Source organism: Camelus dromedarius, chromosome 2 (genome assembly GCF_036321535.1).
Source record: "Camelus dromedarius isolate mCamDro1 chromosome 2, mCamDro1.pat, whole genome shotgun sequence".
NCBI lineage: Eukaryota > Metazoa > Chordata > Mammalia > Artiodactyla > Camelidae > Camelus > Camelus dromedarius.
The window spans coordinates 86,488,021-86,503,275 of record NC_087437.1 but is presented as its reverse complement, the minus strand read 5'-3'; the positions used below and the strand labels follow the sequence as shown (position 1 = coordinate 86,503,275).

At 37.1% G+C, this 15,255-nt stretch overlaps 2 pseudogenes; both read left to right on the top strand.

Annotated features, from left to right (window-relative positions):
- Positions 1-286: 286 nt before the first annotated feature.
- Positions 287-1,554, top strand: LOC105087760 (L-lactate dehydrogenase B chain-like; annotated as a pseudogene).
- An 11,233-nt stretch (positions 1,555-12,787) lies between these two features.
- On the top strand, positions 12,788-13,035 carry LOC116154852 (cytochrome c oxidase subunit NDUFA4-like; annotated as a pseudogene).
- Positions 13,036-15,255: the final 2,220 nt, after the last annotated feature.

Sequence of the window (15,255 nt, the reverse complement as noted above, 5' to 3'; positions counted from 1 at the left end):
CCAAAGCTGGGACCAATTACCAGTATGACCATAGGCAGTTCTAAAGTGCACGGGGTATAAATTAAACAAGATGAGTCATGAGTTGATAACTGTTGAAGTGGGTAAATGGGGATTCTATGCCAGTGCTGTCCAATAAAAACATAATATTAACCATAAATGTAATTTCACATTTTCTAGTAGTCACTTTTAAAAAGTAAAAAGAAATAGGTGGAATTTGTTTTAAAATATATTTTATTTAGCTCTTTGTGTATCCTGTGCCGGAGGAGACGCACGCTGCTGACATTGTCTTCTTCAGGCCACCCTTACAGCCATCTTGGGAACTTTCTCTCCTCTGTGCTCAATGGCAACTCTTAAGGAAAAACTGATTGCACCAGTTGCAGAAGAAGAGGCAACGGTCCCCAACAATAAGAATCACTGTAGTGGGTGTTGGACAAGTTGGCATGGCATGTGCCATCAGCATTCTGGGAAAGTCTCTGGCTGACAAGCTTGTTCTTCTGGACGTTTTGGAAGATAAACTCAAAGGCAAAATGATGGATCTGCAGCATGGGAGCTTGTTTCTTCAGACACCCAAAATTGTGGCAGATAAAGATTACTCTGTAACCGCCAATTCCAAGATTGTGGTGGTGACTGCAGGAGTTCTCCAGCAAGAGGGGGAGAGTCGCCTCAATCTGGTGCAGAGGAACGTTAATGTCTTCAAGTTCGTTATTCCTCAGATCATCAAGTACAGTCCTGATTGCATCATAATTGTGGTTTCTAACCCAGTGGATATCCTCACACACATTACCTGGAAACTAAGTGGATTACCAAGCACCGTGTGATTGGAAGTGGGTGTAATCTGGATTCCGCTAGACTCCGCTATCGAATGGCGGAAAAACTTGGCATTCATCCCAGCAGCTGCCACCGATGGATTTTGGGAGAACATGGTGACTCAAGCGTGGCTGTGTGGAGTGGGGTGAATGTGGCAGGTGTTTCTCTCCAGGAACTGAATCCAGAAATGAGAACGGACAATGACAGTGAAAATTGGAAGGAAGTGCCTAAGTTGGTGGTAGAGAGTGCCTACGAAGTCGTCAAGCTGAAGGGATACATCAACTGGGCTACTGGACTAAGTGTGGCTGATCTCATTGAATCCATGTTGAAAAATCTCTCCAGGATTCACCCAGTGTCAATGATGGTGAAGGGGATGTATGGCATTGAGAATGAGGTCTTCCTGAGCCTTCCATGTGTCCTGAATGCTCAGGGATTGACCAGTGCTATCAAACAGAAGCTGAAGGATGAGGAGATTGCCCAACTCAAGAAAAGTACAGACACCCTATGGGACATCCAGAAGGACCTAAAGGACCTGTGACTACTGGCTTCTAGTTCTAGGCTGTAGAAACTTAAAAACTACAGTGTGATTAGCCACGAGCCTTTAGTTTTCATCTATGTACATGGGGCATAGTTTGCTTTTATCTTCTTAAATCTGTGAATCTGGGTTCACAGAATCAAAGCCTGTGCTTGGTTTAATGCTTGCAATATGAGTCCTTGAACAAATAAAATTAACTATCGTACTGTGAAAAAAAATATAGATATATATATTTTATTTAATGTAATATATCCAAAACATTATCATTTCAACATGTGACACTAGCCACCTGTGAACTGCTCTCTAGCCATATTGCCAGTGATTACCACATTAGATAGCAGAGTCTTGGGTTATTCATTTTACTTTTATGCATGTTAAAATTGTTTTTATAACAAAAAGTTAAAAGAAAAAAGTCTACAAACTCTTGCTTATCTCTCTCTTTGGCTCAGTTTCCCCACCTGTGTCTTGAAGGAGATGTACTGGTTATTAGTTTCTCAAGTTCCTTCTAATTCCTTAATTCTTACTTTCCCTTCCTTAAGCATTCTCTGTCTGATCTATCATTACTCTATAGGAAAATGTATCTTTAAAAAAAAATTCCTTTATGCTGCCAAAAATATTTGACCTGAAAATTACCATTTTCCATTTATCTAAGAAATATTTGGTACAAATCATCATTTATGTATAAAATAATTTTTCTTCTGCTTCATGACCAAATGGTCATATATGAGCTCACTTTACATTGACCACTGTTGTTCACTCAGTTTTTCCTTTCATATAAGATTAACCACTTGATCCTGGTGAGAAGTGGAAGAGGCAGATTAAAAACATAAATATAAATCAAAATATATGTTCAATAAGTGATTTTGAAGGAATAAAAATTGAAATATCTTAGCATTTTTCCCACTATGTTTAATTTTAATTTGACTATTCTGGTGGCCTGCAGACCCATTCTCCTCTCTCAGCTCAGTATTTAGGTCAAGCTCAACCATAAGTATGCTCCTGGTCATTTAGAAGAAATGTTATAGTTGCATTTTTATTATTCCCCAAATAGAAGGAAGTTGCACATTTGACCAATTTAAGAGATCTTGATGAATGTGAAAAATTCAGGCTTACTAAATATTGTTTATATTTTTTATATGTATATATATATAAAGATTATTTGCACTATTTAAAAAGTTAATTACCAAAAAAAATGCCTGTAATTTTTTTTAATAGGAAACTATTTTGGCACACTTGCAATCAATTTGCACACAATTATTTAGGGACATTTTCACTACAATAAATTAGTTTATATTAATCTATTTTCAAAAATAAGGAGATAGTTAAAATCTATAGAAATATGTATTCAGTTAAATGGTATATACCTGTTGAAATATTTTTCCCAATCATACAGCAAGTGTCTGGTAGGCACAGGATTAACACAGTCTCTTACCAATCTTTATAATGTGAAGTAAGATGTTTTTATACCACGTACACTATTTATCCCCTCCAGTTGTTAGTTTAAAAACTGTGGCTGATCTCCTTTTGCAGCTTTAACAACATGCTCTATATTTAAGTGAGAGTTCAGGGTACATGAGCTAATCCTATAAAGCAATACAATGCGTAGCTTGAAATCAAACAAGCAAATAATTTTTTTCTAAATTCTTTCACTATTATTTCCAAAAAGAAAAATTAATATGGAGACTTTTTTTGACAAACAAAAAAAATCATCATAAATCAATTGTTTTGTTTATCGTTTTTTCATTTAATCAGCTTGTCTGGTCTTAATTATCTGTGAGGTTCCAACTATCTTATTGTACAACACTGATGAAAATAAAGGTCCATTTCCCTCAATGGGACTAAAAATCTACTGGCATTAACAGGAACAGACGTCTTTATGCAATTACGGGAATAAAGGTTGGTTCTCAATTATGGGAATATGGCTTCCTCCCCTGAATTGACAATCCTTAAATATAGCATGAAGAAGAGAAGAAAAGAGTGAACAGAATAAAAATAGAACTATATTACTAATTATACCCTAAGCACACATTTCTACTTACCTAATGACTAAAATATTTAAAGATGCAAATTCAATTTAATTAATTCAACAAGCAACTTTTCCTGCCACCAATTTATCCTCAAGGGCCTCAAAGTTTTATCACACAAGCTCAGCATCTGTGGCTCCTACTCTGGCAGAAAGTTCTTCAGGAATATATTTCTTTAAATGGAAGCCAAGGTAAAACAGAAAATCTGCAATATGACTTGAAGCTGTATGTTCTCTTTGTAAAAAATCAGATGCCCAAACACTGGTCACCTTCAGGTCTCATGTGTTCAAGCAGCTGTCATCTGCAAAGGCAAAGTTTCTTTGGAGGAAATGCCAACTTTCCTGCAAGAAAGCTGAATCCCTCTGGCAATATTTAGATTTGTATTCGTGGTAACAGTCAGTGTCAGGAAAGTATTACTGGATATGGTAACTCCAGATGTAGTACCCACAGAGAACATTCAGTTGTTCAAGCAAGAAGAGTAGAATATAAAATAAGGAGTGGCCTTTAAGATCCAATTTTAAGCATGATCTATTTAATAGAAGTTAAATGGATTTTATAAATAGAGAAAGGGAAGTGGTGAGAATTAATACAATTTTCTGTTTTGAAATTGTTCATTAGTGAAAAATATAAAACTAAAATGTGCCTTTCTCTCTTGTGAACTTAGTCTTTTCCAGAGCTGTTTTCCAACAACATATAACTTTTCATACACACTGTTCAAGACTAGTTTCCACTAACAAAAGTGAAATTGCTAATGCTGCCATTGGTAACTGCTGTCATTCATTTTTTATGTGGTATAAACAAGACCTCTAAACTGTTACAGCCAAAGGAGGATAGTGAGCAGGGAGTGATGCACTAGACGGTAGTGTCTTCAAGAAGAAATAATAGCAAAATCAAAAGAACCAGAGGAAATAACTGGCATAGCATCCAGTTACTCAACAAACACATTATAAGGATCTACTACCTGCCAGTCAATGGGATTAACACTTACAAAATAAAAATGTAGACCTCTCTTCTCAAGGGTCTCTAGTAGGAAAGACAAAATCTCATAAACAAATGTATAAAGAATAATAAATGAATGAAACATAAATCACAAGGGAGATTTAAATAGCTTTGCTTGATGGTGGAGGCAGTGGCCGGGAAACATGGCTAGCCACATTGGCAGCTTGCTCTCACTGTGTTGCCTAATTTAACACAGCACCCAGCTCTCTGTGGACACTTAATAACTACCAGTTGGCAAATGGATAAATGCCAGCAGTTAGGGAAGAGATGAGTGTGTTATCTCCCAAGAAGCCCAGCAAGCTGGTGTGGATGGGGGGAGGTGGGGGTGCGCTTCTTGGCTGTGACAACTACACAGTGACTCCCAGTGGTCACAAGTTGAACCTTATCTTTGATCATAGTATAACAAATCTATATTTAGTACAGTATAATTTATATATAATATATATACACATACATATGTTATATAATTTAGTATAATAAGTAAAGCTATCACCCTTTTAACAAACTTTAGTACTCATTCTGCTTAAAAGTGAATAATATTTCTGCCAAGCACAATGACGTGAGCTAAGTGAACAATAAGTTCTTTTCCAATCCTGAAAGTTAGATTCTATAATTTCAAACTAATTTTCTAACACAGCCAGAGTGATGTTAAGTTTAAAATGAAGCAGAACAATCAGAAAAGATGTTTATTCTGAGAAATAAGCCTTGTTGTCTCCAAACTAACAAGAATGACCTCCTGGGGGAAAGACATGAGAATATTTCTCTAAATTTTGCCTAAAAATTAGAAGCATTTTTGTTTTCTCAGAACACTCATTTGCTTGCTAGGAGTTCCAAATTGTCCCAATTACTTTAAATTATGTACATTCTCCTCCTTCTTTATAAAGAAAAAGAAGAGTGCATCATTATATTTTTGGCCATCATTCCATGGGTACTTCCACTGATGTTTAACATTTATCTACCAATAAAAATAACTATGTAGGAGGTCATTCTGGCATATTAGTATTTACTTAGAGTTCAGTTTAGTTCTGTTCAAAAAACACAATCAGTACCAACTATGTGCCAAGCACTGTGCTAAGTACTGGAAAAATAAAGATGGGGAAGATATAGCCCCTTCCTGGGAAGGACTCGTGATACAGTGAGGAAGAGAGACCTCTATCTTCCAGTAACCAGAGGAAGCACACATACACACATTGACACACACACACACAAACACACACACACACACAAAACAGAAACCGACAGTTAGTTAAAGCATCATAGTTACAATGTTACCCTCGTATACAACTCCCACATGTCAGTCACACCCAAAATCCAGTCATTCTGTGAGCAACTGTCATTATCACTCCCAGTCATAAAGGCTTGGGGAAGACCCTGACCTGTTTCTGTTGTTGTCAGCCATTCTCTTGTTCCTGCATATTAAATTAGATAAAGGTTCTGAGTTGACATCAGAGAGGAGAGAAAAGAGACAGCTAAGGGAAAAGAAAAGTTAAGCTATATACTGAAATCCTTTGAGAAATGCCCTGTCAAGAGTATAGCTAGAAAATTCAGGATGCAAGAAGCTGGACATGTAAGTATCCAAGGAGATTCTTCTAGCCCCAAATGAAAAGACACTACATGAAATCAAATGATAATACTGTCCTAAAACTGGACACCTAAGTGATATATATGGACATCTGTTCATGTAGGCTGACCCCTAGTGATATAAACTGATTGTTGCAGGGATAACAGTCTCAGAAAACTGCCTTTAAAAGAGCTTGAGAGACCAAGATTACTCTTTTCAAAATGAAGTGCTGTATAGTCTCATAAACATGTACAGTCTAAGTGAGATATGTGGGCATACTGTTCTCTCTAAAAACTAAATAAACTATCCACAAAATTTACAGTGAAGGAGCAATTTAACAGATAACAGACCTATCTGGAGTTGATGGAACTACCTCCTTTAAATGACTAAACATATGTTAACTATATGGCCTCTACCATTGTCCCCACACCTGTGTCTCTACGAAACAATATTTTGAAAGTCTTAATAATTGGTTGCCAATGACTTATAACAAAGATTCTTCCCAATTTTCTAATTTTATTTCAGAAAATTTGGACATACCACAAAATAATCTGGACATAACCATGAAATACATTCTTTAAAAAGTAATCTGTATGTTTCTAACGAATAAAAAACTAAAACATATATTATCACTAATACATTAACTAAATAATAATCACAAATAAAATTGACAGTGTTAGTTAAAATGAAGATCAACTTGTTTCATATATGATGTGCTCCTTTTTATAATGAAACGAAAACTACATATCAAAGTCAAAAGTATGTTTAGGTTTAAAGAAAGATGAGACAAGAGTAAGTAAATGGTTTCATACATATAAAACTAAAAACGAATAGCTTCTTCTACCCCATCAATGTCAAACATGGATTGACTAAGATAATTCTTGTTATAATTACAGAGTTTGGAAACAAAAGCCACCCACAAAGTCAAGTAAGAGGTCTCATGTGTATTTCCTCTTTCTTCTATATGTTCATTCTTCCATTTTTCTATTGGAATCCCAAGAAGAAACTGCAAGACCCTCTATATATTAGACATTCTTTTCACTTCTCAGAGAAAACTTTGTTTTTTGTTTTTTGCCCACCCTTACTAGATAAGTCTACAAGTCACTTATGAGGAGGCAAGATGGGACAGTCACCCAAAGTATGAGTGCCTAAAGACATATTTTTTGTGTATCCCCACCTTCTTTTAAAAATGGTTATTGCTTATTTCATATTAGAAAAACATATTACATTACATAATACACAGGCCATTTGGAAACTGTTCCACCGTGAGTAACACATACTACAATGCACTGCAGTGCATGTAAATAGTAAAGAAACCATACCTTGCTAACTATATAAAGTGCATACCACTGAAAATGAAAATCAAAAGAAAGGAAATAAATGTAACCAGGCCATTTCTGAAATAGTGGAGTTAACCTGAAATGATTCTGTAAATTCAGGAATTCTTGAGATCAATTTATCAAGAAACTCCTAAAGGACATGGCTTCTTTCTAAGCTATTGGTGTCCTAGCGGAGTAATATATCTTTGAATTTTTCCTCCTCCTCCACAACCAGAAACACAATAACCAAAGAAAACTAACAAACAAGCAGAAAGAGACAAAGTTTTCCTGAAAAGAAGAAGGAATTTGAAGATGTGGTACATATATACAATGGAACACTACTCAACCATAAAAAAATAAATAAATAAAATAATGCCATTTGCAGCAATATGGATAGACCTGAAGATTGTCATTCTAAGTGAAGTAGGCTGGAAAGAGAAAGAAAAATGCCATATGACTTCATTTATATGAGAAATCTAAAAAATAATAACAATAATAATGACACATGGATTAATTATTATTTTGATTTCTTGAATATATGTAAGCACACTTGACTGTCCTTTATGACTGGATTATCGCATTCTGTTGATTGTTATTTTGTAGTTGGCATTATTCCTTTGATAACTATGTAAGTTTAAAAAGCTAAAGATCTAATCTGTTCTTAGAAACAATAATTAGTACACATATGTAAACTAAAAAAATGTGCAGTATACTGTATACATGCATTTACATGCAATATAATGTGTATGGGCAGTCAAACTGTAATAATTCCACCTAATAAAACTGGAAAAGGAGACAAAAAAAAAAAAAAAAAAGGAATTTGGTCAACAGTAGAAAGACCAAGCAAACAAATGCTCATTCATGACACTATATATCCCAGCATGTCACTAGAACAACTCGGAACATTTTAAAAACTCAAGCTCCAAGGTTTAGCAGTCCTAAAACTTTCACTCCATTTTAATTTTTGCATGTAATTAGAGAACCAATAGTAGTAATTCTAGGTAGGATGACTGAAGTTTGTATCAAACTGGAAGGTGGGGAATAGGTTTTAAATAAACATGTATTTCCCGAAAATAATTTATAACACTATAATTTCCAGGCCATTTGTGCAAAATTAAAGTTCACTTTAGATTTTTTTTCCTGCACATTGTGTTCCTCTTAAATAACTCTTAGCTTCAAAAGCACTTCAAAATCTATATTGCTAAAATTCCCTGCATACATTTTCTAAGTTTTCCCAAAGTACTGTCAGCAAATTCTCCCATGAGCAATAGGAGACAACATACAAGATGTGGAACTCAATAACTAGAAGCCTCTTCCTTATATTTGAAACCATTAGTGACAGTCATGTTTGTTTGCCAAATTTTTTCTCATGCTTTCTGCTCTTTACCTCTCACACCAGTATTGTGAGACTCCAGTCTAGTCCAATGGCTCTCAGCACAAACACATCTACTAATAAAGCTGTAATTCAGTTGCAGAAACTCTAAAGCTTAAGACCATCAAGCAAAGAAGAGACACACAAAAGCAACAAAAGAGGGAAGAGCTAAAAAAAAGAGGAACCCTTACTCCACATATCCTAACCCAGCTTCCACTTTCATCTTCTCTTTTTTGCTGTTTTTTGTTTTAAATATATTCTTCCCTTGTATTGAAGTCATGTCAGTGATCTATCACAGCAAACAGATTCAGATGGAAAACAAAATAATGTTCTCCCATTCACACTACAGAATGGACAAAAGGGCTCAGGTTTAATATCCACTACTACATAAATAAGTCTCTTAGGTACTCTTACATTTTCCAGCTTAAAAGTCTTTAATTTCAACATGTGGAAGATTTAGCCACATCGGGCTGTTATTTGTATTAGGTCTTGCCCTCCCTCTCTCCAACAATACTCCATAGAGTAATGAGCAAATATATTCCCCTTACAGTTAAAGAGTTTGGAAATTAAAACTATCTACCCAGAGGTAGATAAGTAAAATCTCACTTTATGAAAGCTTTCCAGATGTCTTTACATCCGCTTCTTTCCCTTAAGGCAAAGAAGAATCAATGTGGAAAACCCTGATATTTTAAATAATTCTCTTCCTGTCCAGCAGTTTTTTTCTGCACAAGTCAGGCTCTGTGTATGATGCTACTCATACCTCTTTTGGCAGACTGATGTTCACAGTCACATGCATACTGTAAGAACTCAAACATTTTGTTTCTTCTAAGCTCAACAGCTACCACTGGATGTAAACTTAGCTGCTTTGACTTGGGAAATCATAACAGACAGAAATTTCAATTAAACAAACTATGCTCTTTTCCAAACAGTCCCTAAGGCCAGATTCTCAGAGTCAGTCAAATATAAATTCCACTGCAATAATTCGAAATAGGTTGCTAACACATGCAAAAATCTGGAGTAGTCAACTTTTTTAAGCTGAAAGACCTACCAATAAGAATACCTCATAGTTACTTAAAACCGGTCTCCAAGGATTTCAATGTTTTATCAACGCTCTGCCACTCAAGTCATAGGTACGAAGAGTGTTAATATTCCATAATTTAGGCAAAAGCACTTTAAAATGGACTAGCAACCAAGAAGACAAGAGTGAGGCAAGAGTAAATCCAGCACCACCTAAAAGAATGAGAAAGTGAACAAGATATACTAAGCAGAGAGGAAGAGAGAACCGAGGAAGGGTTGGCACACTTGGGCAAGTGGAGAGGGCTGACCGTGGCACACCTTCTTTTCCACCGGCAAATGGGGAAGCTGGGTTGCTCAGATGATCTCTAGAGTATTTGAAGCTCTGGATTACGAAGACAAGCAATAAATGTAACTCCATCCTTTATTTCTTCTTCACTAATACTCAACATGATGACTTTTTAAAAACATAGAATAAATCTATTTTAATTTCATGTGGAATTCACTGGTGACTCTTGGGGGCAAAAGAAATAGTTATGAACACAATTTACCCATTTTAAATCAAGAAAGGATCTTATAGCTCATTTTTCCCAATCATTTCCACTGCAGAAAGGAAACTGAGACCCGAAAGAGTAACAAGAATTGTTCCAGATTATACAACGAGTAAGCGACAGAACTGGGGCTAGAACTTCAATCTACTTACTCCTGGTGTATGGTTTTTCCACTATTCCATGTGGTGGCTCATAAACAAATCCTATATTTTTCAGTTTATTACTTCATCCATTGTGGTATCTGCGGAAGTGCGCTCTCTCACCTCGATACACATTCTGTCTCGGTGGTCTGCCCTGCTCCTCCACGCCTGGGTTGTCAGCACCCTCCACTCCTTCCCCCTGCACAGAAGGGCTGGAGGACCAGGGCGTCCACAGCGTCTACGCACTCGGGTGCGCACGGGGACCCCGCGGCAGGGCCGGTGCTGTGCCGCCTGGCCTTCGGGAGCGTCTGCCGTCCTTTATTCTTTCCCCCAGTCTCATCATCCTGGCCCTTCACTGGTCACTGTGTTCACAACCCCCGTGACAGGGACAGACCTAGAATGATTCCGCTCTGCTGCCCGCCGACTGCCTCGCGGAGGAACTCCAAGGGCCTGTGAGGGCCCCGGCGCCACCACCTCTCCTCCTTCCACACCAAACTCCACAGTCTCTCCATCTCCGACAGTGCAAGGGAGCTTGTGGGTGATTCTTCCCTACGGCAGTCCGCTGGTCCAATACATTTTCCCTGGGGTTCATTCCTGTAGATGAACCCACATCCGTTTCTCACAGGAAATGTCTGACTGCTCTGGAAACCTTCTTTGCCCGGCGTGGGTGGGCGGAGCTGAGGCATGGGGCGGGGGCTGCGGCGGCTCCGCCCCCGCGCTCAGCTGCAGAGCGTGGTGCCTGGGCAGCCTTCGGCAGCTGCGCGCCACATGGTGTGACTGTGACTCACACCGGTGGCGGGGTCTGCTCCGCGTCTGCTGGGCTCCGCGCTCCGCTCCACCACCGCTCCCGCTCCAGACGGAACTCTGAAACAAGTTTCTTAAATGGCCATCACGTTGGAACAACATCCTAAAAATAATGCCTTATTTCATTCTTCAGTTTTTACTAAATTGGAAGCAAACTATGACTTAGGAAAGGAATATGGGTGAATTTTAACTAATAAGGACTGTTAGCTGTGGAAGCCTATGTTGTGTTCTAAGGAAGGGCTCTTTTGTAAGTAATTTCTTTATTGGATACTAGGAAGACTTTAGCACATTAGATTTTTGTAACACTGAGATTGAATCTGATTTTGCTAAGACTTATACCATTTCTGTCTTCAGTATAACTTGTATTAAAAGCTTCAAGTAAAACAGAATTTCTAATTCCAACTATGAGTATTTTGCCTTAAATATATATATTGAACTTAAAAATCACATTCAATAATTGAGACTTGTAGGTACAATATGCAAAATTTATTTTGCAAGAAAACTGGGAATAGTGGGTCCAATACAAGGAAGCGAAAGTGAGTTTTTCTGGTAAGAATACATACATGAATTTTTAGAGATATGTTTTCCTGGGGCACATTTATTATGGTTTTTGAGGCCTAGAAATTTACAGTATCTCATATTATAGGGGAAGAGGAAACATGACTAGTTTTATTTTTTACTACTGTGAAAAATAATTTATTGAGCTCTGTGTAAAAACACAATTTTTCTAATGGCATATTTTGCTTTCACTGATAATGTATTTTGCAAACAAAGCCTTTAGGGATAATAGGATCTCCAGACTGAGAATGGAAAGCAAGCTTAATGTCTGACTTGAAAGTGACTGTGATAAAAGGTCAGCAGACATCATCAATATCTGATGATTTCTCATCTGTGCCTCACAAGGCAATTTCAATCCAACAAATATTTATTGAAAGCTTATGCCATGGTAAACCAAACCTTATTCTGGGTTATTGTTAGTTCCTATTCATGTATTCTAATAAACAAATTCTAAGATAGCCCAATTATACAGATGGTTGGTCTGTCTAGCAAGAAGAAACCATCCTGGTAATTTGAATGATTGTCAAAATGCAGGATTATATATTAGTTTGTAAAAGAGTAAAAGATTTTATTTCCAGTTCTCAGTTTTATATGCTCTTTTGGACATTTGGCCTGATACATGAAATATGAAATCACCCACAGTGACAGTGCCTATGAAAAAACTGAAGGTTCTCCTTTTTTCTTAAAGATTCTGCCCTATTTTATAATTTTAAAACAAAACCATGTTAAAACTAGTGCTTCCAGCAAAAATCTCATCATTTCCATTGCAAAAGCATAAGGAGCTACTGAATAGTTCTCTTGTGTACTCAAGGATCTTTAAACAAGAATGAGTTTCACAAATAGAAAGCGATGAACAAGACAGGAACAAAAGTGAAACACAAGAAAATCGATTCATCACCCATCTTTTGTCAAGTTCTTATTAAGTGAACAGCTCATGGGAGCAAGAGCTTGATGTTGGCCAAATTCTCAGTGTATATCAGTTTTTAAGTGGATAGAACACTGGATTAGTAAAAAGCCTGCTTGCTCAATGTAGAGACTACTTGGTCCTGAGCCTCACAGGTTTGTTTTTCTCTCCTTCTGGACTCAAAGCCTCTGTCGCAACCATGCTCTGCCATATCATTGGTCAGGCCAAGAAGCAACCTAGCTTGATTCCCCCCTTCATATTTATTGGAGCAGGAAGTACTGGAGCAGTGCTATGTATCTGGCACCTGGCACTGTCAATCCAGATGTTAGGTGGGACAGAAAGAATAACCCAGAACCCTGGAACAAACTAGATCCCAATGATCAATACAAGTTCTACTCAGTGAATGTAGATTATAGCAAACTGAAGAAAGAAGGTCCAGACTTCTAAATGAAATGTCTCACCATAAAGCTGCTTAGAATGAAGGTCTTTCAGAAACCATCCACACGCAATTTTCCACTTAACCAGGAGATATTTCCCCTCTGAATACACAAAGTCATGTTGGTGTATGGTACTGGGGTTTACACTGATAAATATGTGACACTTGGGGGGAAAAAGAACCTACCTTAGTTTGGGTATGAGCAAGTCTTTATGTTGAAATATATTGAATGACCAAACATTAACTAAGACCCTCTCTGTGTAAGCAACTCTGATAGATACTATAATTGCATATCCATTTATTAAAGAAAATGTCTTAAAAATAGGAGAACAGTTGAACACAGAGCTCAAATTACAAGTATAAATTTATCTCTAGTATAAATATAAATTTATGATTCTTACTAGGTTATCAGAAAAAGCTGCAAGAAACAAAATTAAACATCAGTTGACCTGTACATTCCAGAGATGAAGTACCTAGAATATTTTTTAGTTATATATTTATTTGAAATATTTCTATATCGTCCAGTGGTAAGTCAGTTATTTAATGCATGGTGATTTTTAAAAAATAATTGGCATTTTACATACTCTATTTTGAAGTGTTTACAATGAGAGTGACTCTTTCTCAATTATGAATTTATCCTTTGAATTACAAGCCAGAGCCTAGAAAATATGTGAATGGCTAACAAAATTCGGTGAATGATGTTCTAATTTGTCAAGTGGGTGAAAATACTCCGGGATATGGAAACTGAGAATTCTGAAAGTTACTTTAATATTAATCTAAAGCTTTTGGAAGCTCCAATATAGGGCAAATAAATGCACTGAATGTAACAAAAATATATTTTTTTTAATTTTTTCAAGAAATTTTCTCAAATTATACTGTACTCACACTTCACTACACTGCACCACATTAGATTGGGTGGAGTTACAATACTGAAAGTAACCATGAAACCAATCAATAAACAAATCAATAAACCAGATGTGGAACCAGCCACAAATCAATAAACCAGATGTGGAACTGTCTTAGTGTGAGATGCCAGAGAAAAGTAGTTTATCACATACTCAAATTTTGGAAATATCTTTTCAGTCCCTTTCACGTGCAAGGCCTTAATGTATATTGTATAGAGTATGTTAAATCAAAGAGAAGTTTCGACCTTGAGGAGCTTACAGTTTAATGTGAGGGGTGTGCACAGTTCTTAGGAGGACCATACACTTGGTGATAGAGACGCTAAACACCAGTCCTAGAAGAGGCTGGCTATTTGTAAGGTTTGGAGATCTTGAGATGAATGTTACAGGAGTTGGGAAAAAAATCAGCTCAAATGTGGGGCAAACAGGGCAGAACCAGCATCCCCAGAATGGGCCAGCTTTCAGAGACCAGTAGTAAATACAGAGAGAACATACTGGATGGCAAGTATAGGAAATATTTAAATAAGAAGGCAGATACAATGTAGTGTTTGTTATGAGCCATCTTTTGAACATCTTTGAACATCTGTTGAAAGATTAGATGGAGAAAAGAAAGAGAACTCATCCAATTCCAACTGTTTCACAGAAAATAACTGCCAGAAAGAAGTAGGCAAGACGAATCTGGTCAATCAATGGTGTACATGGTCTCCCAAAGACCTAATGCCCCGAGCACAGAGGTGAGAATGGGAAAGACAGAAAGTGGGAAGGAATAAGTTCATTTGGAGCATCCAAGAGGGCTGCAAGAGAAAGGTGTTATTTTAACTGAGACTTGATTTAGAGTTTCAGACAAGTAATAATTTTGAGAAGAACATTTAAACTCCCATAAAAATCAGGTGTGTAAGAAATATATTCTCAGCACAGAGAGTCAATTGCTGCAGGCCAGTGAAGAGGTGAGGGTGCAGCACAGATTCATCAGCTGGGTAGCTGGAAGCCAAGGAAGCTTTCCGAGTTGGGGGACATGAAGAACTGGCAAGGTGCAGAGGCAGCCCCATGGTTGGGAGATTGAGCAAGTTAGTGTGTGTATGTGTGTGTGTGCGCGCATGCACGCGTGTGTAATTTCTCACCATCAGAGAAGAGATTTACAGGCATGGACAGAGAGAAGGATAGAAAGAATCTTCAGGGGAGTTTCAATAAGACATATTAGCATGAATTTTTTTTTTTACAATTCTAAGATACATATAGCAATATATGGAGACATATGAATACATGTATTTGCTAGTTCTGTTTTCTGACAGATCCTTGAAGCAATGCCATCTCAAGAGCAATGAACAT